Source organism: Mobula birostris, chromosome 28, assembly GCF_030028105.1.
Source record: "Mobula birostris isolate sMobBir1 chromosome 28, sMobBir1.hap1, whole genome shotgun sequence".
Lineage (NCBI taxonomy): Eukaryota > Metazoa > Chordata > Chondrichthyes > Myliobatiformes > Myliobatidae > Mobula > Mobula birostris.
In genome coordinates this window covers 1,305,668-1,329,589 of record NC_092397.1, presented here as the reverse complement: position 1 = coordinate 1,329,589, position 23,922 = coordinate 1,305,668, and the positions used below count along the sequence as shown (strand labels likewise).

At 51.4% G+C, this 23,922-nt stretch overlaps 1 protein-coding gene across 1 annotated transcript in view; it reads left to right on the top strand.

The window, feature by feature from the left end:
• LOC140188906 (neurexin-2-like) overlaps positions 1-23,922 on the top strand; it is a 698,418-nt gene that overhangs the window by 528,732 nt on the left and 145,764 nt on the right. The gene's annotated exons all lie outside the window — the stretch shown is intronic.

Sequence of the window (23,922 nt, the reverse complement as noted above, 5' to 3'; positions counted from 1 at the left end):
GGGAATGATGGGAGGTGGACCATGTGCAGGGAGTGGAGGGAGATGGACCATGTGCAGGGAATGATGGGAGATGGGCCATGTGCAGGGAATAATGGGAGATGGACCATGTACAGGGAATGCTGGGAGATGGACCATGTGCAGGGAATGATGGGATATGGAACGTGTGCAGGGAAAGGAGGGAGATGGACCGTGTGCAGTGAATGATGGGAGATGGACCATGTGCAGGGAATGATGGGAGATGGACCATGAGCAGGGAATGATGGGAGATGGTCTATGTCTACAGAATGGAGGGAGATGGACCATGTGCAGGGAATGATGGAAGATGGACCATGTCTACAGAATGGCGGGAGATGGACCATGTGCAGGGAATGATGGGAGATGGACCATGTGTAGGGAATGGAGGAGAATGGACCATGTACAGGGAATGATGAGAGGTGGACGATGTGCAGGGAATGCTGCAAGATGGACCATGTACAGGAAATGATGGGAGATAGTCCATGTGCTGGGAATGATGCGAGTTTGACCATGTGCAGTGAATGATGGGAGGTGGACCATGTGCAGGGAATGATGGGAGATGGACCATGAGCAGAAAATGCAGGGAGATGGAACATGTGCAGGGAATGATGGGAGGTGGACCATGTACAGGGAATGATGGGAGGTGGACCATGTGCAGGGAATGGAGGGAGATGGACCATGTACAGAGAATGATGAGTTGTGGACCATGTGCAGGGAATGATGGGAGATAGACCATGACCAGGGAATGAATGGAGATGGACCATGTGCAGGGAATGATGGGAGGTGGACCATGAGCAAAGAATGCAGGGAGATGGGCCATGTACAGGGAATGATGGGAGATGGACCATGTGCACGGAATGATGGGAGATGGACCATGTGCAGGGAATGATGGGAGATAGACCATGACCAGGGAATGAATGGAGATGGACCATGTGCAGGGAATGATGGGAGGTGGACCATGAGCAAAGAATGCAGGGAGATGGGCCATGTACAGGGAATGATGGGAGATGGACCATGTGCAGGGAATGATGGGATATGGACCGTGTGCAGGGAATGGACGGAGATGGACCATGTGCAGGGAATGATGGGAGATGGACCATGTCTACAGAATGGAGGGTGATGGACCATGTGCTGGGAATGATGGGAGGTGGACCATGAGCAAAGAATGCAGGGAGATTGACCATGTGCAGTGAATAATGGGAGATGGACCATGTGCAGGGAATGATGGGAGATGGACCATGTGCAGGGAATGGTGGAAGATGGACCATCTGCAGGGAATGATGGGAGATAGACCATGTGCAGGGAATGATGGGAGATAGACCGTGTGCAGGGAATGATGGGAGATGGACCATGTCTACAGAATGGCGGGAGATGGACCATGTGCTGGGAATGATGGGAGATGGACCGTGTACAGGGGATGATGGGAGATGGACCATGTGCATGGAATGATGGGAGATGGACTGTGTACAGGGAATGATGGGAGATGGACCGTGTGCAGGGAATGATGGGAGATGGACCATGTGCAGGGAATGATGGGAGATGGACCATGTGCAGGGAATGGAGGGAGATGGACCATGTGCAGGGAATGATGGGAGATGGACCATGTGCAGGGAATGATGGGAGATGGACCATGTGCAGGGAATGGAGGGAGATGGACCATGTGCCAGAAATGGTGGGAGATGGACCATCTGTATGCAGAAGGGATTTAGTTTAATTCAGCATCGTGTTCAGCACACACAAGATAGGCCAAATGGCCTGTTCTATTTGATATTCTTTTTTACAAGAAAGATTGAGGGGAGACGGAATAAGTTGGACAGGTCTGCATGTTTCGTAATATCTGGGGAAATGGCTGCAAAGAATTGAAGGGAAGGTTTGGATTCTTTTTTCAGAGGCTTCCCTTAGTCGGGGTCAACCATAGACGTTGTGTCCTAGTTGTCTATGTTGTTGGCGCAGGGCTAATGATACGCAAGTCCGGGCCGTACTATATGGAGAGCAAGCTGGTTCCCTTTCTCCATACAGCTGATGAATCCACTGTATCAGCAGAGACCAATACAGTTTGGCACCAGTGTCATCATAGGAATGGCCGGTCAGCATTGAACTCAATGTAGGACTGCCTCAGGGACTCCTCAGGGTTTACTCCCAAAGCTTTCCCCATGAGTGGGCATAGTTGCAAGGTGGGGGAGGTATGTGATCAGATCTAGATGTCCAACCACAGCTGGCGAGCCCCATCTGCCCAAAGCGACTGGTTTTTAAGGCACCAGTAACCCGCCTTTGCCCCTTCTCCTGTCTTTAGAAATGGTTTCGCTGGGCTTAGTAGCCAAGCCACCCATGAAGGCCAGGAGCTGGACTTAGTTGTCAGAGACGAGGAAATCTGCAGATGCTGGAATTTCAAGCAACACACGTAAAAATTGCTGGTGGAATGCAGCAGGCCAGGCAGCATCTCTAGGAAGAGCTGGACAGGTGATAGGCAAAAGGGATATGAGAGGATCATGGGACAGGAGGCCCAGGGAGAAAGAAAGGGAGGGAAGCCCAGAGGATGGGCAAGGGGTATAGTGAGAGGGACAGAGGGAGAAAAAGGAGAGAGAGAAAAATATATATATAATAATAATAAATAAGTAACAAATGGGGTATGAACTGGAGGTGGTGCCCCATCCAATCACCTGTCCAGCTCTTGGCTCCATCCCTCCCCCTCCTGTCTTCTCCTATCATTTTGGATCTCCTCCTCCCCCTCCCACTTTCAAATCTCTTACTAGCTCTTCTTTCAGTTAGTCCCGATGAGGGGTCTCGGCCCGAAACGTCGGCTGTGCCCCTTCCTATAGATGCTGCCTGGCCTGCTGCGTTCACCAGCAATTATTATGTGTATTGGTTGTCAGAGGCTGTTTGAGATGCACGCCACTGGGAGCCTTCAATAGGTTTTGGCAGCTTGTCCCCTCTCCCTCCCTTGGCCATAACAACCTTAAGGAGCCAGGAAGGTTGAGGACTGGATTAGTAAAAGCATTAAGGTGCTGGACTAGAGATGGTGGAAGTGAGTCTCTGAAAAGGCCCGTTACAGACCCTGCCCGTTACAGTCTTGTGCTTCTGCAAAAGTTAACCTTCTGGGTGTGAGTGCCCCGTGAATCAATGTCCTGGTAACCCTTCTCCTTTCTGCTGCGCGGCAGACTCCAGACTGGAACCCAGAGCCCCACGAGCCAGGGGAAGGGATTGACAGAGCAGTCAGCAGAGGGGGAGTGATGCTGGGTTCTGGAACGGAGATTAAAGTCAGTAAAACAAACAAGAGATTTAATGGGCCTAATTACCATCAGTAAACCTTTAACACAAAGGCTTCATTGTAGTCATCGGCCAATAATTATGAGTTATTATTCTCGGTGAATCTGCAGCAAAAGTTTATTAAATTAAGTGGTTTGCTGAAGGTAATTATTATAGTATTAGATGTATAATATTAATTGCTCAGCAATACAGCATTGCTGTAGTAATTATGGGGCTCCAGGAAATGGTGACAAGGTGTTCCCGGACCACTGGCTGGAGGATGGAATATTTATGTGTTTTTTCTCAGTCGACAGAGTGTTAGGGCCACACTGGGAACACTGTGTTCAGAATCATAAGGCCATAAGATATCGGAGCAGAATTAGGCCATTTGGCCCATCGAGTCTGCTCCGCCATTTCATCATGGCTGATTCATTTTTCCTCTCAGCCCCAATCCCCTGCCTTCTGCCCATAACTCTTCACACCCTGAATCTATCAACCCTCTGCCTAAATATACCCAATCAAGAATCTATCAACACTGCCTTAGATATACCCAATAACTTGGTCCCCACAGCTGTTTCTGGCAACAAATTTCACAGATTCACCACTCTCTGTCACGTTGGGAATGGACCCAAATGCAAGACACTTGACACTGAAGTACCAGGAACAGGACAAGCAAGCAGGACCTGGGCTAGGACACGGACAAGAAACAGGGAAACCGGACAAGGAACTATGAACTAGGAGCCTGGGCTTGAACCCCCGAGCCAGAGATTGGACAAGGACCCAGAAGCTGGGTCTTGCCTCGGGCTCAGGCCCCAGAACCAGGCATGGACATGACATGACAGGACTGCAGGATTGAGGCTGGGGTCTTGAGGCTTGGAGATAGGCTTGGGGTCTTGAGGCTTGGAGACAGGCTTGGGGTCTTGAGGCTTGGAGACAGGCTTGGGGTCTTGAGGCTTGGAGACAGGATTGGGGTCTTGAGGCTTGGAGACAGGCTTGGGGTCTTGAGGCTTGGAGACAGGCTTGGGGTCTTGAGGCTTGGAGACAGGCTTGGGGACTTGAGGCTTGGAGACAGGCTTGAGGACTTGAGGCTTGGAGACAGGCTTGAGGACTTGAGGCTTGGAGACAGGCTTGGGGTCTTGAGGCTTGGAGACAGGCTTGAGGTCTTGAGGCTTGGAGACAGGATTGAGGCTGGGGTCTTGGTCTTCAGGGTTGGGTATGGACTCCGAGCTAGAGACTGGGCAAGGACCCAGAACCTGGGACTTGACTCAGGCTCGGACTCCAGAACTAGGCGAGGACAAGACGAGGCTACAGGACTGGACATGGCTTGGTAGAGGAACTCCTGTGTAGGGCGAGACACAAAGACAGGTAAAGGCACATGGACAGGACTCGGATAGGACTGGACGAGGGCCTTCAAGAGCACGGAGCCTTGGATTTGAAGAGACAGGAGCATGGAACACAGAGCCGGGACCCCTCCTTGGGAACAGGACATAGGGCCAGGACTCAGACACATAACACAGAGCCGGGACCCCTCCTTGGGAACAGGACGTAGGGCCAGGACTCATACACATAACACAGAGCCAGGACCTCTCCTTGGGAACAGGACGTAGGGCCGGGATTCATACACAGAACGCTGAACGTGAAGAGACAGATTCCAACACTAGGTAGCAGCAAACAGCCAGACCTACCTAGCAAAGGCGAGGACACAGAGAGACAATTCCACACAATGAAAGACAGTTCCTTATCTTGACCTAACAAAGCTCCAGTCTTGCTTCGGCAGTAAAACTTCAGCGACATAGGTGGGGTATACAGGCGAGGTATCCAGGCAGAGAGACAGGCAGGGGGGCGGGGGGAGACAGGGAGGAGAACAGGACAGTCCAGCAGGGAATTCCTGGTTTGCAGAGGTATTTATGTCTCAGCCCCAAAACGAGAATCATGTCCCTACAAGAGAAACTGGGGAAAACCAGAAACCCTGGAACAAGGAGCCATGGACCGGACCGTGAACCAGAACATGGACTTCACGGACTGGACCACGACACTCTCTGGCTAAAGAAATTCCTCCTCATCTCCATTCTAAAAGGACATCCTATTCTGAGGCTGTGTACTCTGGCCTTGGACTCTCCCACCACAGGAAACATCTGCTCTATCGAGGCCTTTCGACATTCGATTGGTTTCAATGAGGGCTCCCCTCATTCTTCTGAATCCCAGTGAGCAGAGGCCCAGAGCCATCAAACGCTCCTCATACGACAAGCCTCTTAACCCCGGGATCGTTTTCGTGAGCCTCCTTTGGTCGTGCTCACCACACTGTGCGAAGGATGGGGCGGCACTGCCGAGAGGACAGAGGAGATTCAAAGTTCAAAGCAAACGTATTATCAAAGTACGTGCTCATCACCCTGTACGACCTTGATGTTCATTTTCCTGTGGGCATTCACAGTAAAAGAATGAGGGAACAACCGCACACTCAAAGACTGACAAACAACCAGTGCAAAGGAAGACAAATGGCAAACACAAAATGAAACTAATAAAAAGTAAATAAATTAATTACACTGAGAAGATGAGCCCTTGAAAGTGAGTCCATTGGTTGTGGAATCAGTGAGTTGTCGAGGAGATTCAATGGGGTGTTAAACTGCTCGCGAATGGCTGGAAGATAAAAGCATCTCGGACACTCTCTCTCCTCACACACTGCCCGACCCGCTGAGTTTCTCCACATTATTAACTTCCTCGGCAACCTTTATGGACGTGGACCTCAAGATCCCCCTGTTCCTCCACGCTGCCAGGAATTCAGTATTCTGCCTTGAAGTTCAACCTTCCAATGTGGATCACTTCACACTTTTCCGGATTGAACTCCATCTGCCACTTGTTAGCCTGGTTCTGCATCATATCAATGTCCTGTTATAACCTACAACAGCCTTCCACACTGTCCACATTTCCACCAACTGCAGAACTTCTGTCATCTACAAACTTATTAACTGTGTGGAGGGGTTCACAGAGACAGGGAGGGGTGTAGGGGCCGGAGGGGGTTACAGAGACAGGGAGGGGTGTGGGGCTGGAGGGGGTTATAGAAACAGGGAGGGGTGTCAGGGCTGGAGGGGGTTACAGAGACAGGGAGGGGTGTAGGGGCCGGAGGGGGTTACAGAGACAGGGAGGGGTGTAGGGGCTGGAAGGAGTTACAGAGATGAGGAGGAGTGTAGGGGCTGGAGGGGGATACAGAGACAGGAAGGGATCTCTGTGTACAGGGTTGGAGGTGGCCTGCTGAGCTGTGAGTCCGGCCTGTTCTCTCTGTCGAGCTGCTCATTCCTCCCAGCCAGGCTGGAATAATTACACATACTTAAACTGCAGTATTGGCTTGGGCAGAAATTGGCCCAAATCAATAGCAGTTCTTTAAAGCTGAAAATATTACTGCAGTTTGTATCTTAGCAACACCCCTCATAAGCGACAGGGTGATATTTAAGGGTTAGCCCACGGTTAACCCTTCATAAGCTGCCAGGTTTCAGTTAAAGGGGCAGGAGGGATGTGTAGTGTCTCTGTGGCCGGTTCAAGTTCAAAGGTCAAGTTTATTGTCACCCTTCTGGACACATTACCAGCAAACAAAACAATGTTGCTCCAGAGCAGGGTGCACAACACGGGACAGACGACTCACACACAACAGATAGAGCAATATCACCCCTAATAAATTAACAAGTAATGAAACACTGTACATTGCAGAAGATCGACATTTAACACAAGGTGCATTTACAACACTAGTTGAAAAGTAAAAAATAAAACGCGACGGGCACTTCATACGTGGTGAGACCTGGGTGGTGCCAGGGAGTTCAGTAGTCTCACGGCCTGGGCGAAGAAACTGTTTCCCATTCTAACAGTTCTTGTCCAAATGCTACCATATCTTCTGCCTGGTGGTAGTGGGTCAGAGAGATAGTTGGGTGGATGGGAGGGATCACTGACAAGGTGAAGGGCCCTGAGTAAATATCTCCAGTGGGTGGAAGTGAGACCCAATTTTCTTCACAACAGTCCTCAGCATCCTTTGTCAGGACTTGTCAGGCACCTTCATCTCCCCACCTGTGGAATTGGAATCATTTTATGATTGTCACATTGGACTAAAAGACCATAAGATGTAGGAGCAGAATTAGGCCATTTCATCATCACTGATCCATTGTCCCTCTTAGCTCTAGTCTCCTGTCTTCTCCTCGTATCCCTTCATGCCCTGACCAATCAAGAATCGATCAACCCCTGCCTTAAATACACTTGAAGACTTGGCCTCCTCTGTTGCCTTTGGCAATGAATTCCACAGATTCACCACTCTCTGGCTAAAGAAATTCCTCCTCATCTCCGTTCTAAAAGAATGCTCCTCTATTCTGAGGCTGTGCTGTCGTCTTGTAACAGTGATTCCAGTGATAACAATGTGAAGTAACCAGATTTGACACCAGTTACTGAAATTATGGTCTCGTGTCTTCTGTATTTTTCTGGAAACTATGAAGTTTCTGGAAAAATACTGAATAAACTGTACCCTAATGACAGAACAATTTCATGTATATGGGTGTGTATAAAAATACAGGCAATCTTAGGACAGCTAACTAACAGTTCTACGCCCTGATCCGATGAGGGAGAACAGTGACAGAATGCAGAACAGAGTGTGACAGTCGCAGAGAGAGTGCAGTGCAGGCAGACGAGAAGGTGCGAGGTGCGTAACGAGGAAGATTGTGAAGTCAAGGGTCCGGCTTTTCATTCTAGGGAAGCACCAGGGTGGAAGCTGTCCCGGAGCTGGGTCAGTGTGGCCCGAGAGCAGCGTGAAGGGCACAGACTTCCAGCACAACATGGTCCCTCCAGCCCACTGGTCCAGTGCTTGATAGCACTGACGTCTGTCCAAGCTACTTACCCCCACCAACCCATAACCTGAGCCTCTCACCTCCATGTATCCGTCCAAGGCCGTATAAGACATAGGAGAAGAAGTAGGCCATTCAGCCCATCAAATCTGAAGCCATTCCATCGTGGCTGATTTACTATCCCTCTCAACCCCATTCTTCTCCTGCCTTCTCCCCGTAACCTTTGACTTCCTTCCTGGCCAAGAACCTATGAAGCTCCGCTTGGGGCAGCCCAGTAGAGCAGTGGTTAGCAGATCGCTCTACAGTGCGGGTGACCTGGGCTCTGTTCCCGCCACTGCCTGTATACTCTCCCACGACCATGTGCTCTGGTTTCCTCCCACAGCCCAGTTGGTCATTGTAAATTGTCCCGTGATTAGGCTAGCATGAAATCAGGGGATTGCTGGCTGGCATGGTTCGAAGGGCTGGATTCTGCACTGTATCTCAATCAATCAATAAACAAGCCCAATGACTCGGCCTCCACAGCTCCCTGAGGCAATGAACTCCACACGGACGCCACTCTCTGGCTAAAGAAATCCCTCCTCGCCTCTGTTCCAAATGGATGTCCTTCTATTCCAAGCCCCAGGCTCACCCACCACGGGCAACATCCTCTCCACATCCACCCCATTGAGCCCTTACAGTAAGATCGCACCCACCCCCCCCCACCATTCTTCTGAACTCCAGTGGGGAGAGCCATCAAACGCTCCTTGTACATTAACCCTTTCATTCCTGGAATCATCCTTGTGTGCCTCATTCGCCCTTCTCCAATGCTTTCTTAGATAAGGGGCACAACGATGCAGAGCCGTCAGGAGAGTTTCTCCGTTTCTGGCGTCACTTTCTTTAAGGATACTGCAGTCTGTGGATGGCGTAAGCTAACCACTTCTTTAAAACTGGACGTTCAGTCCAGGAAAACACAGAATGCAGTTCCCAAAACATCCTTCTGATCTGTCTCAGCCCAAAACGCCAACTGTTTATTCTGCTGCCTGACCAGCGTTTTGTGCGCGTTACCGTGGTTTCTTCCTGGGGCCTGAACGCTCTTGGTGAACGATCTGTGTAGGGTGCTGTTTGCGGACGTGATGACGTGATGAACTATTACAGTAAACTGTTGTTAAGTGTGAAACATGATCTGTGACCTTGTTCAGCGGTATGAACCATCGCAGGGGTTTGGAGAATGGGGCCGGACCACTGGGAAAATCACTGAAGGCCAGGCCTTGTGGTCGGCCATCCAGTACCACAGGGTGGGGTTCATCTCTCCTGCGTCACCCTCTTGTACACAGGGCCAGGATTGGTCCATGGCTTCACACAATCAAACGTGTGTGTCTGTATCTGTGCCTGTGCATTCTTGTATGTCGGTCTGTGTACGTGTAGGTGGGTGCATACGTGTCAGGGCGTGTATGTGTGTGAGTGTGCGGAAGATCTGGTCAGAGTGGCAAAGTGAAAGGTGTGAGTGTGTCAGTGTTACAGAGTGGAGCGTGTCAGCGTTACAGTGTGCAGTGTGTCAGCGTTACAGTGTGGAGTGTGTCAGTGTTACAGTGTGGAGTGTGTCAGTGTTACAGAGTGGAGTGTGTCAGTGTTACAGAGTGGAGCATGTCAGCGTTACAGTGTGGAGTGTGTCAGTGTTAGAGTGGAGTGTGTCAGTGTTACAGTGTCGAGTGTGTCAGTGTTACAGTGTGCAGTGTGTCAGTGTTTGAGTGGAGTGTGTCAGTGTTAGAGTGGAGTGTGTCAGTGTTACAGTGTCGAGTGTGTCAGTGTTACAGTGTCGAGTGTGTCAGTGTTACAGTGTGCAGTGTGTCAGTGTTAGAGTGGAGTGTGTCAGTGTTAGAGTGGAGTGTGTCAGTGTTACAGTGTCGAGTGTGTCAGTGTTACAGTGTGCAGTGTGTCAGTGTTAGAGTGGAGTGTGTCAGTGCAACAGTGTCGAGTGTGTCTGTGTTACAGTGTGCAGTGTGTTAGTGTTACAGTGTGCAGTGTGTCAGTGTTAGAGTGGAGTGTGTCAGTGTTAGAGTGGAGTGTGTCAGCGTTACAGAGTGGAGTGTGTCAGTGTTAGAGTGGAGTGTATCAGCGTTACAGTGTGGAGTGTGTCAGTGTTACAGTGTGCAGTGTGTCAGTGTTAGAGTGGAGTGTGTCAGTGTTAGTGTCGAGTGTGTCCGTGTTACAGTGTCGAGTGTGTCAGTGTTAGTGTTAGTGACAGGACGGTTTGATGGGATGTGACGGGACGGTGTGACGGGATGTGACAGGACGGTGTGACGGGACGGTGTGATGGATGGTGTGACGGGACGGTGTGACGGGACGGTGTGACGGGATGGTGTGACGGGACGGTGTGGACGGGACGGTGTGATGGATGGTGTGACGGGAAAGTGTGACGGGATGGTGTGATGGATATGTGATGGATGGTGAACGGGACGGTGTGATGGATGGTGTGATGGGACGGTGTGACAGGAAGATGTGACAGGATGGTGTGACGGGATGGTGTGATGGATGGTGTGATGGGAAAGTGTGACGGGACGGTGTGACAGGACGGTGTGATGGGATGGTGTGATGGATGGTGTGACGGGATGGTGTGACGGGATGTGACGGGACAGTGTGACGGGACGCTGTGGTGAGACACTGCGATGGGGCGGTGTGACAGGATGGTTTGATGGGATGGGACGGTGTGACAGGACGGTTTGATGGGATGGGACGGTGTGATGGGATGGTGTGATGGATGGTGTGATGGGACAGTGTGACAGGACGCTGTGTTGAGACACTGTGATGGGACGGTATACTCGATGTGGATACACTGATGTGCAGATGAATTTAAACACTGTGAGGAGAGGTTATCCCGAGTACTGAACTGGATTGTCTCCAACGTTTGCAGTGAGGAGAGTAATTGACGTGTCAGTTTGTGGCTTTGCTTGGTCTGTTACTGAAGGACGATCAACGTTCTGGTGTGACAGGAGGCACGCTGCCAATATTGGGTTTTTGAAGGCTTCGTCACGTGTCAGATTGTTTTAGTAGGATGAAGATCAGTCTGTCTCCTGTAGACTCAAACTGCCATCCATCACAGTACTTTGCGTAACTGCACACAATTCTCCGAGGCTGTTGTTTTCGAGTTCTCCAATTTGGTTACCTTCTCCAATTTGGTTACCTTCCCCGATCTGTGTGGCACCCGTCTGCAGTTTGGAGTTCGTATTTTCAACAACCTCGTGTCACTCTCTTTCATGGCTTTATCTCCAGCGTCCATCTGAGACCTTGGCTGTCAGCCTGTCCTGACTATAGCTGTTTTCTGTCTGCCGTATCACAGCCACCACCAGTCCTGGTCACTGTCCTGTGTGAGACCTCGGCTGTCAGCCTGTCCTGACTCTGACAGTTTCTTGCCTGCCACACCACTGTCACCGTTGCTCCTTCAGCTAATTCACTGTTCCTGTTGTCTCCGTCCCTCAGAAATCCTGAACCGCAACTGTGATCTCTCTCAGATACTCACAGAGTCTGCTGAGTGTCTATCCTCCTTGAGGGGCTGAGGTGAGCCTCCCCTTGGAACCCACGTGCGGAAGGAGCTCCCGGGGGGCTGTGGGGAGGGAGCTCCAAGGTTCAGACCCAGTGACGGTGAAGGAATGGCGATAGATTTCCCAGTCGGGATGGTGTGCGACTGGGAGGGGAACCTGAGAGCGGTGGTGTCCCTCTGCAGCTGCATCCCCTGTCATCCTCACACATACACAGACACACACAGACACTCACACACACACACAGACATACACAGGACACACACACACACACACACACAGACATACACAGGACACACACACACATACACACACACACCTACACTCACACAGACATACACACACAGAAACACACACAGACATACACAGGACACACACGCACAGACACTCACACAGATTCAGACGCAGTCCCAGAGATACACACACACACACACACACACACACACACACACACACACACACACACACGTATATATAAACACTTACACTCACAGCCAGAGGTCAGGATCGAACCTGTGTCTCTGGGACTGTGAGGCAGCAATATGTCAATGTTGTCAGAATTTGAGGGGCAGAGTTATAGGGAGAGGTTGGCCAGGCTGGGATATTACTCCTTGGAGTGTAGGAGACTGAGGGGGGAGCTTATAGAGGTGTATAGAACCATGAGGGACACAGATAGGGTGTAGGGTACTGAGGGGTGACCTTATAGAGGTGTATAGAACCATGAGGGACACAGATAGGGTGAGTACGAACAGTCTTTTTCCCCAGGGTTGGGGAATCAGGAATCAGAGGGCACAGGTTTTACATGAGAGGGGAGAGATTTAATCGGGACCTGAGGGGCAACTTCTTCCCCCAGAGGGTGGTCTGTATCCGGAACGAGCTGCCAGAGGGAGTGGTTGAGGCAGGTACATTAACAACTTTTAAAAGACACTTGGACAGGTAGAGGGGACGGGAAAGGTTCAGAGAGATATGGGGCAAACACTGGTCAAACGGGACTGGCTTAGAAGGGTGTCTGGGTTAGCACAGACCAGTTGGGCCGAAGGGCCTGTGCCCTTACTGTACGAGTCTGCGACACTGCCCTGCGTGGTGCTGCTCCACTCCTTCCTCCTGTTGAGAGCCTGATGCATTCAGTCATGGAGGTGAGAGTGAAGTGTCACTCAACGAGGTGGGTGTGTGGACGTTTCCTCTCCCCCCACCCCCAGCACTCCAAAACAGGCAGCGTGTCCAGCTGTCCGTGTCTGTGTGGACGCCGTTGGGAGACGGCGGCGTTGATCACGGCTGAGGTGATGTGTCACGAAGACAGACGATTTTCGCAGAGCACCCCCCCCCCCCCCCCGCTGGACGCTGAGGTTATCCGCCGTACAGATCGATACCTTTCAGCGCAAGGCCATTTCAGCGGCCCACAGGGCCATCAGTCAACTTCACGTCGCATCTAAAATCAAGATGGCAATCAGGATCTGCGCCCTGCTTGTGGGAGACACTTGCAGATGATCATTCTCGGCTCTGCCTCAGGTGCCGCGCTCGCTGGTCACGCCTATCAGTGACCGATCCCTTCGCCCTCCTGCTCCCGGTGGTCTCACCCGCGGCCTCTCCGTTACCGATTCCGAGTCGGTTTATTATCGAAGTCACCGCATGCTACCCCAAGAGATTCGTTTTCTCGCAAGCATTCACAGCGGAGCAAAGAAACACAATGGAATCGAAGAACCACGACATATGAACGGACAATGCGGGAAAGAAGGCAAACTGCGCAAAGATAATAGATATAATAAGGTCGGGGTTGACCGCGGTTGCTGTGTCCCAGCTGTCCATGTCGATACCCAAGCCTGGGCAGTACGATACGGGGAGCAGGCTGTGGCCCAGGCAGTAGGCTCCCCCTCTCCACACAGCTGCCGAATCCAAATGAACGGCAGAGACCGAAACGATTTGGCTCCCGTAGCATCGCAGCAGTTGCTAGTTAGTGTTGAACTCAACGTGGGACTGCCTCAGGGACTCCATGCCCTTTTCCCGCTGGGTTTACTCCCGAAGCGGGTATAGCTGCAAGGCAGCCAAAGCTTCCTTCTCCTCGATGAGCTGCCGACCACAGTTGATAAGCCCCATTTACCCAAGCGACTGGTCTTAAGGCACCAGTAACCCGCCTTCGCCCCTTCTCCTGACAGTGGAAACGATTCCACTGGGCTTCGTGGCTAACCACACTTGAAGGCCAGGAACTGGACTTGGGTGTCAGGAGCTGTTTGAGAAAGTGGCAAATAACGTAGATCAGGGGGTCAGTGAAGGGACGCGGCACGCTTCATTCGCTGCTCTGGCATCTGAGCGTAACGGGTGGCGAGATGGAGATGCATCTCTACCAAGGGAGGTGTAAGGCTCTCCTTCCCTCCGTCAGCCTGCAGGGCAAGGTGTGTGACCTTCCATTGGTCTCGTCCGCTCAATCCGCCGGAGTCTGTCTTCACATGCTGGGATAGACAACTCCCTGTCTCACCGAGGGTTTGAGACCCGTCGGCTACCCTCACCTGGTTTAGCCGGCTTGTCGAAGCCGTTGCCCGGGGTGTGGCCGCTGTCGCATGCAAACAGCTCCGGGGAGCCACATGTGAGAGCTGAGTGCCAGGTGGGGACCAAAGGTGGACAAACCACCTTGAAAAGGACGTGACATGTTCCGCCATCAGAGGTGCTACCCCTCCCTGACACCCCACGCACCCCAAGGGCAAGGTGTAGCACCTGCTTAGACCCCCAATCATGGTCACGTAAAGCCTTGGGAGCAGGTGGTGGATGGTCGTATGAGCAGCCGGTGCAGATCACAAGTCCTGGTTATGTGACCACTGACACCAGGCAATCTCTGAAGGGTATTGATCATGGCTGGAGTCGCGCATCTTGTAAAGACACTGCCCAGAAGAAGCCAATGGCAAAACAGGTCTGTAGAAAACTTTGCCAGGAATTGGTCATAGGCCCTGACGGCCCACATCATACAACACGGGACACAATGAATGAATGAATTGCGTGCAAGTCTAAGGGAACCGTGTTGTCGTTGTGTAAAACTCTGATCAGGCTACACGGGATAATGTGTTCAGTTCCGGTCACCCCGTTACAGGAAGGGTGTGGGGGCTTTGGAGAGGGTGCAGAGGAGGTTCACCAGGATGATGCCTGATTTAGAGAGTGTGAGCTATCACGAAAGGTTGGACAAATTTGGTTTGCTTTCTCTGGGGCAGCGGAGACCGAGGGGAGATCTGATAGGGGTTTATGAGATTACGGAAGCACAGACAGATTTACCTTTACCCCCTCTAGTAGACAACATCTCCACAAACTGACAAGGTAGTCTTGTCCCAGGGTGGAAATGTCACATTCTAGAGGGATTTAAGGTGAGGGGGGGATAAGTTCAAAGGGGAGTGGTGGGTGTGTGGAATGAGCTGCGGGGGGTGGGGGTGGAGGCAGATACGATCGAGGTGTTTAACAGGCTCTTAGACAGACACGTGAACATGCAGGGAGATGGACCATGTGCAGGCAGAAGTGATTTGGTTTAATTTGGTGTCATGTTTAGCACAGACATGATGGTTTGAAGAGACTGGTCCTGTGTTGAACAGTTCTGTGTCCTTTACCCTGATCGTTTGTCCAGCCACACCAAGCCGTCCTGCCATCAGTGTGTGAGTGTGTGCGTGTTTGTGTGTGTGAGTGCTTGTGTGAGTCTGTGTGTGAGTGTGTGTATGTGTTTGTGTGTGTGAGTGTGTGCATTTGTTTGTGCGTGTGCATGTATTTGTGTGTGTATACTTGTGAGTGTGTGCATGCGTGAGAGTTTGAGTATGTGTGTGCAAGTGTGTGTATGCATATGAGTGTGTGATTTTGAGTGTGTGTGTGTGTGTGGGTGTGCCTGTGTGTGTTTGTGTGTGAGTGGTGTGTATGTGTGTGTGTGTGAGTGTGTGTGTTTGTGCGTGTGCTTGTGACTGTGTGTGAGAGAGATGGTCTGAATGGAGAGCTTCAGTTGCACCAGTCTATGCCATTGTGCATCTGTTGAGACCAGCGTCCGTACCTGAGGAGGAGTCTCCTGAGTTGGGAGACGGGGCAGGATACATTCACTGGGTCGTTTCCTGGACTGGGGGAATAGTTAAGGGGTGTTAGGTTGGATGTGGTGGGCATTGGAAAACTGAGGGGTTGATGGGGTAAGACCAAGAGATATGGGAGCAGAATTTGGCCATTTGCCCATCGAATCTGCTCCGCCATTTCCTCATGGCTGATTCCATTTCCCCCTCAGCTCTGGTCTCCGACCTTCTCCCCATATCCCTTCATGCCCTGACTAACCAAGAATCTATTAACTTCTGCCTTAAATATACATAAAGACTTGGCCTCAACAGCTGCCTGTGACAACGAATTCCACAGATTCACCTCTCTTGATCTAAACAGATTCCTATTCATCTCTGTTCTAAACGGATGTCTCTCCATTCTGAGGCAGTGGCCTCTGGTCTTTGACTCCATTCTCTATGAGTCGACTCCACTGAGGCCTGAGGGATAGGATGTGGTCGAGGAGCTGGAAGGTGTCAGAAGTCTGACCGCTCTGCTGGAGGAACCCCTTCAAGCAGAGGTTTGGAAATCTGTGGGACACTCTGTCCCGGGGCCGTTGGTAGCCAGGTTGGATGTTTCGGAGCTCCAGCTACTTGGTGGGAAAGTGGGCAGGAGAAAACAGGCCCTGAGGCTGCGTGCCTTCTAAAAGGTTTGCAGTTGACGTAGGCTTGTTGCTGGACGGTAGTCGGGCTCCTTTCTGCAGTCTCCTCAGGCACGTCGCATCAGAATGCGCGGCATGTCCTGATCCTCTCCTGTAAACAGCTTACCTTGTATCCAGGCTGCCACACAGCCGCAGGGACACTCGCTGTGCTCGCACACCGGGGAGGGCAGCGGGTAAGGACGGCAGCGGGCGGCGGGGGCTCGCGCGGAGCCGGGGTCTCCAGGGCTGTGTGGCGGACAAGACGGGGTCAGCGTGAGGAGTGGTCTGCACCGGTATAAAGGGCAAGAGAGGTGGTGTGTGTCCCAGCAAACCAGCCCATGCCTGAGTAAAGGTAGTTGGTGTTCAGGATCACTGAATTAAAGCCACCCTCTGGTTCTGTAGGGTCCAGAGCGTGTCCCGAGTAAGGGTGTGTGTGTGTGTGTGTGTGTGTGTGTGTGTGTGTGTGTGTGTGTGTGTGGCTGCATACAGAGTAACTGTGCGTGTGTGTTCCTATACTCTGTGTTATATAGGTATGCGTGAGTGTTTGTGTGAATCTGTTTCTGTGTTTGCATCTGTGGACGTGTGTGGTGTGTACCTGTCTACATTCAAAGCATACACGAGTGTGTCTGTGCCCAACAACACGGTATCTGTGTGTAACTCAGTGATCACTGTATGAGATAACTCCTGTAAAGTGGCCACTGAGGGTATGTTCGTCATCTTCTGCTGCTGTAGCCCGTCCACTTCAAGGTTTGATGGGTTGTGCATTCAGAGATGCTCTTCTGCACACCACTGTTGTAATGTGTGGTTATTTGAATTACTGTCACCTTCCTGTCAGCTTGAACCAGCCTGGCCAATCTCCTCTGACCTCTCTCATTAACAAGGTGTTTTCACCCACAGAACCTCCACTCCACTCACTGGATGTTGTTTTGTTTTTCACACCGTTCTCTGTAAACTCTAGAGACTGCTGTGTGTGAAAATCCCAGGAAATCTGCAGTTTGAGAGATACTCAAACCACCCCATCTGGCACCAACAATCATTCCACGGTCCAAGTGACTTAGATTACATTTCTTCCCATTCTGCTGTTTGATCTGAACAACAACTGAACCTCTTGACCATGTCTGCATGCTTTTGTACATGAGTTGCCACCACATGATTGGCTGATGAGATATTTGCATTGACGAACAGGTATATCTAATAAAGTGTGTTTGTGTGTGAGGTGTGCCTCTATGTGTTTGTAGAGCGTAGAGTGAGTTTCTGTTTGCTGCCTGCACTGAGACCCACATCTCCACACCATGATCCAGATCATTGAGTGCTGCCATCCCCTGTCTATCGGCCATGTGGGCAAAATGGACTACACCACCCCCTCACCGTGAAGCTGCTCCCTGAATCTCACTCCGAGACCCGGGGACGCATCACTGCCCAGACCCTGGGGGGACGGTGGTCAGTAGATCGGGGAAGGAGACGGGCTGAAAGCCCCTGTGATGGTTTCGTGCTCGCTCTGAAGGTCACGAGCACAGTTTTGAGTTTTCCTCATTGAAGGTTGGACCATCCTTCCTCCACAGGACTCTGGGCTGTTCGCTGTGTCAAACGCTAACCACACTTCCTTTCCCAGGTCTCCTGACACTCGTCTCTGACGCTGGCTCCAGTGGGGACTTCTCTGTTTAATGTGACTGTTATCTCTCTGGTCTAACCGGCCTTGAATGCTTGGTTTGGACCAAGGGTTTGCCTTCCCCTGCCACCCTCCCGTGGGTCCCAGAGTCCCAGAGTCCCAGAGTCTAGCCTCTGCTGTGAGATTTCCGTAGTGTGCCAGGAAACACTGGCATTCCCTTTAGACCATCAAGGCCAGACACTAGGACTGCTTCAAGATTATGAACATTGACTTTAACCCCATCTCCCACGTAATGGGACTCAAACTACCAGGGAGCTCTGACCCATCTCACACCCCTTTTCCCTCATCTAGCTAGTGGACCTGGGGGCTGACTGGCCCTCAAGCCGGGTCTTAGGCCGATGAACAGGTCGGCAAATAGGCCCGAGGCTTTGTTCATAGTAACACCCATTCACTCAGCCGGGGGGCGGGGGTGGCGTTCTCTGTGGCCAGCCTGAATTCACAGGGAGGCTGTTCAGGCTGGGTAAGGGGGTTTCCAGTGAAGCAGACCCTCAGAATGAGCGGCACATCAAAATAGGACGCTGGACGAACTCAGAGTCTATGGAGTGGGTGGATAGATGACACCGACAATCAGAACGTAACACAGGATCAGGCCCTTTGTCCCACAGTGTTGTGCTGAACCAATTCAATTAGTAATCAGATGGACAGCCAACTTATCCCTTATGCCGACACAATGTCCACATCCCTCCATTTTCCTCACATTCCTCTGCCTACCTCAACACCTCATCAAAGTCTCAAAGTCCACCTCGGGCAGCACGTTCTGGGCACCCACCACTCTCTGTCTGAAAGATTTGCTCCTCACACCTCCTTTGAAATTACCCCCTGTCGCCTTAAACAAGCTTGCCGGCGGGACGTGACGTGGCAGCCACGCCGGTCTCCGAGGCGAGTGTTCCCCTGTTCGAATCCGGCCGGCTCCTTGCATGCTTTCCACCTGTGCTGGGCTGAGTGACAAACTTGGCCTCGTTAAAAAACAGACCAAAATGTTAAAAGGAATGGCGAGGCTGCCGCCCGCAGTACTACAAGGCACAGGAAGGAACAACAAACAACGTTGAATGAGTTAGACGTTTCAACCCTGGAGAACGATAACAATCCATGCCTCATAACCTTACAAACCTCCGCCAAGCGGGCCCACTGAGTTCCTCCAGCTGATTTTGGGCTGCTGATTCCGGATCTCAGCATCCTGTTGCTCCAGGGAAGGTCTCGCTGGGGTGGGGAGGTGGGTGACCAGGGGGTGGCTGATGTCAGTGGCAACTCCTCTAACACCTTGGCCCTGTGGGGTAGGTGACGGAGTTCAGGAGTACCAGCCCACAGAGTGGGGTTGAGAGGGATAATAAATCAGCCATTATAGAATCGATGGGGCAAATGGCCTAATTCTGCCCCTATCTCTTATGGTCCTGTATGAGATCCTCTCAGGGTTAGTTTAGACTTGCTGAGGCCAAGTTATTTGGTATATTTAAAACAGAGTGTTATAAGTACATAATTGGTAAAGGTGTCAGAGGTTATAACATAGAACATAGAATAGTACAGCACAGTACAGGCCCTTTGGCCCAAATGTTGTGCCAACCCTCAAACCCTGCCTCCCATGTAACCCCCCACCTTAAATTCCTCCATATACCTGTCTAGTAGTCTCTTAAACTTCACTAGTGTATCTGCCTCCACCACTGACTCAGGCAGTGCATTCCACGCACCAACCACTCTCTGAGTAAAAAACCTTCCTCTAATATCCCCCTTGAACTTCCCACCCCTTACCTTAAAGCCATGTCCTCTTGTATTGAGCAGTGGTGCCCTGGGGAAGAGGCGCTGGCTATCCACCCTATCTATTCCTCTTATTATCTTGTACACCTCTATCATGTCTCCTCTCCTCCTCCTTCTCTCCAAAGAGTAAAGCCCTAGCTCCCTTAATCTCTGATCATAATCCATATGGGGAGAAGACGGGAAAATGGGGTCAAGAGGAAAAATGGATTAGACATTATCGAATAGTGGAGGGATCTTGGTGGGACAATTGGCCTAAGTCTGCCCCTATCTCTAGGGTCTTATCCACCTGCTCTGCTGCCGTGCTCCTGCGGTTGGATCGCTATTTATGTGGTTCCTCCCCTTTGAACTCACTGCTGTGGGTGCTTGAACTGAGAGCACCAGACACCACACCCGCCATTGTGTGCGTGTCTGTGGGTGCCATGCTCTCATCCCCACCCCTTCGGGGTTGCAGTCCATCGAGAAGCAAGGTGGAGGTGAGACAACGAAGGGGGTGTGATTGGACCTCTGCCTGAGACCAGCTGATCCGGTAGAAATTCCCAGCCAGTCATTCCCTCGTAGCCACCTGCCACCCCCTGCCCTCGCGTGAATCCATGAAGACAAGCGTTGCAGAAGGTCCTTCAAACCTGTCCCATGCCTCAACCTCATGATGGTCAATCAACTCTGATCTCAGCTCCCCAGAGCCCTCAGTTCCTGGATCTCTCAAATATTCCACCAGCATCTTCCAGGATGGGCGAGGATCCCACATACTCCAAGGGTCAAGTCATAAGGTGAGAGGGTTCTCCCTACAGGTTTTCCATCTCCCAATTTCCCCCACGTCTTCTTCCAGCCTTTCTGACCTTCCCGTGAGCAGTAATCTTCCACCCTCTGGTTTAGCAATGACCTACTGATCAGACATTAATGGCCATTGGTGTGAAGAGTCGCGAGCCCCTCCTGCTCTATGCATGGAGAAGTGTTTCCCAATGATGCGCAGAAGCTCAGCTTTGAATTCCCACATCCCCAAGCCGTGGGAAGACTCTGTCACTGTCCGTTCTCTTAGCTCCCCTCAGGATCCTGGGAATTTCAATCAGGTCATCCCTCGCCCTACAAACTTGTAGAATCATAGAAAAGTACAGCACAGAAACAGGCCTTTCAGCCCAACTACTCCATGCCGAACCATTTAAATTGCCAGCTCCCATCGGCCTGCACCAGGACCGTTAGCCCTCCATACCCCTGTCCAACCTTCTCTTAAACGTTGAAATCGATCTCACATGAACCTCTTGCACTGGCAGCTCATTCTACCCTCTCACAAACCTCGGGGTGAAGAAGCTTCTCCTGATGTTCCCCTTAAACTTTTCACCTTTCACCCTTAACCTCTGGTTGGAGTCCCACCCAACCTCAGTGGAAAAAGCCTGCTTGCATTTACCCTATCTATACCCTTCAGAATTTTGTATACCTCTGTAAAATCTCACTGTCTTCTGCGTTACAAGGAATACAGCCCTAACCTATTCAATCTTTCCTCATAACTCAGATCCTCCAGACCCAGAAACATCCTTGTAAATTCTCTCTGTGCTTTCAACTTATTTACGTCTTTCCTGTAGGTAGGTGATCAAAACTGCACATGATACTCCAAATTAGGCTTCATGAACGTCTAACATAGAAACATAGAAAACCTACAGCACAATACAAACCCTTCAGCCCACAAAGCTGTGCCGAACATATCCCCACCTTAGAACAACCTACAAACATAGTTTACCCATAGCCCTCTATTTTTCTGAGCTCTATGTAGCCATTCAGGAGTCTCCTAAAAGACCCTATCGTTCCTGCCTCCACCACTGCTGCCAGCAGCCCATTCCACGTGCTCACCACTCTCTGCATAAAAAACTTACCCATGACATCTCCTCTGTACTTTAAAACACCTTAAAACTATGCATTCTCGTGCTAGCCATTTCAGCCCTTGGGAAAAGCCTCTGACTATCCACACAATCAATGCCTCACATTATCTTGTACACCTCTATCAGGTCACCTCTCATCCTCCGTCGCTCCAAGGAGAAAAGGCCGAGTTCACTCAACCTGTTTTCATAAGGCATGCTCCCCAGTCCAGGCAACATCCTTGTAAGTCCCCTCTGCACCCTTTCTATGGTTTCCACTGCCTTCTTGTAGTGAGGCGACCAGAACTGAGCACAGTACTCCAAGTGGGGTCTGACCAGGGTCCTGTATAGCTGCAACATTATCTCTCGGCTCTTAAACTGAATCCCATGATTGATGAAGGCCAATGCACCATATGCCTTCTTAACCACAGAGTCAACCTGCGCAGCAGCTTTGAGTGTCCTATGGACTCAGACCCCAAGATCCCTCTGAACCTCCACTCTGCCAAGAGTCTTACCATTAATACTATATTCTGCCATCATATTTGATCTACCAAAATGAACTACCTCACATTTATCTCGGTTGACCTCCATCTGCCACTTCTCAGCCCAGTTTTGCATCCTATCAATGTCCCGTTGTAACCTCTAACAGCCCTCCACACTATCCACTACACCTCCAACCTTTGTGTCATCAGCAGATTTACTAACCCAGCCCTCCACTTCCTCATCCAGGTCATTTATAAAAATCACAAAGAGTAGGGGTCCCAGAACAGATCCCTGAGGCACACCACTGGTCACCAGCCTCCATGCAGAATATGACTCGTCTACAACCACTCTTTTCCTTCTGTGGGCAAGCCAGTTCTGGATCCATGAAGCAATGTCCCCTTGGATCCCATGCCTCCTTACTTTCTCAGTAAGTCTAATACAACTTCAACATACTCCTGTACTCAATACATTGATTTATGAGGACCAGTGAGCCAACAGCTTTCTTTACGACCCTATCTACCTGTGACAACACTTTCAATGAACTATGGGCCCGTATCTGTAACCTCCTGGGAAAACAAGCCTCGGGAGTGTGAGACCTCTCCGGTTATTTATCCCAGGAATCATTTCATTAAATCTTCTCCCCAGGGCATGTGAGGGTTTGAGAGGGATCTGAGGAACAACTTTTCCTCACAGAGGGTTGGTCAGTACGTGGAACGAGGTGCCAAAGGACGTAATTGAGGCAGGTACAATAGTATCATTGAGGAAGCTTTTGGATAGGTGGTTGGTGGGGTGGGACTCACACCGATACGGGCTGAACGCAGGGAAAGAGAATTGGCCGGGTTGGCAGGGCCTGTTAACCACGTTGGGGTGCTCTACCCCTTTGTCACTCTCCCCTCCACCCACGAGGCTGGTCTCTGTCCCTGAAGGTGTTGGATGGGCGCGATGTGTCCCCTGTGCTCCTGGGACATGAGGTGACCTGGTGCCAGAGGGTGACATTGCGTGCGTTTCGAGAAGGACGGTGAGGATGCAGGCTTCTGTTGGATCCCCTGCCCAGTGCCTGGCTCCCTGTCGGCTCCTCCCAAGTCTTTTCTGAGCACTTTGGCGAGCAGCCGAAACCACAAGAGCTTCTCAGCGGGAGTACGGGCTTTTCAGGAGACGGCCTATCACCGATTAGAAGGTCGCCCTGGCTGTTTGTGATGTTGGCCACAGAGAACTGGCCCCCTCTGAGTGAATAAGGCACAGAACACAGCACAGTACAGGCCCTTCGGCCCTCAATGTCGTGCTGCCCTTTTAACCCGCCCCAAGATCAATCTAACCCTTCCCTCCCACATAGCCCTCCAGTTTTCCTCTATCCATGTTCCTCTCTGATCCCCTGGTAGGCGTTAGCCATTGAGTTGTTTTACCATTCTGTCTGTCGGAATCTGTGGGGAACTGACCCAGCCGTCTCCCCTCGCCCCCTCCCATTCCCTCCCTTCACCCTTAACTCCAACAGCTGAGTGTCCGTCCACTCCCTGTGCATTCCTGACGCCGTGGAGAGAGGGACCCCTCCCCCACCCCCCACCCTCTGATCATTTCTAGTGGTGACCCTGCGATCGACGCCGTTGCACCCGGGACTGTGTACGCGCATGACGCAAACTGGCCGGCGGGGCCCTGCGCGCGTTAAATCCGAGACTTGTTCCCGAGTCTGGTGTCCGAGGACGGGTGTGAAAGCTAACCTTCCGTTTACTCGATACTGTGTTCCTCCTCGGCGGCACCATTCGCGGTGAAGACGTTGAACGGGGCCGATTGTAATCCTGGAGGGAGAGAGCAAGGGGCGGGAGGGAGGGGGTGGTGGTGATGACTGTCTGGAACAGGAGGGCGCCTTCGTTCAAGGTTGCCCATCACTGGATCAGGAAGC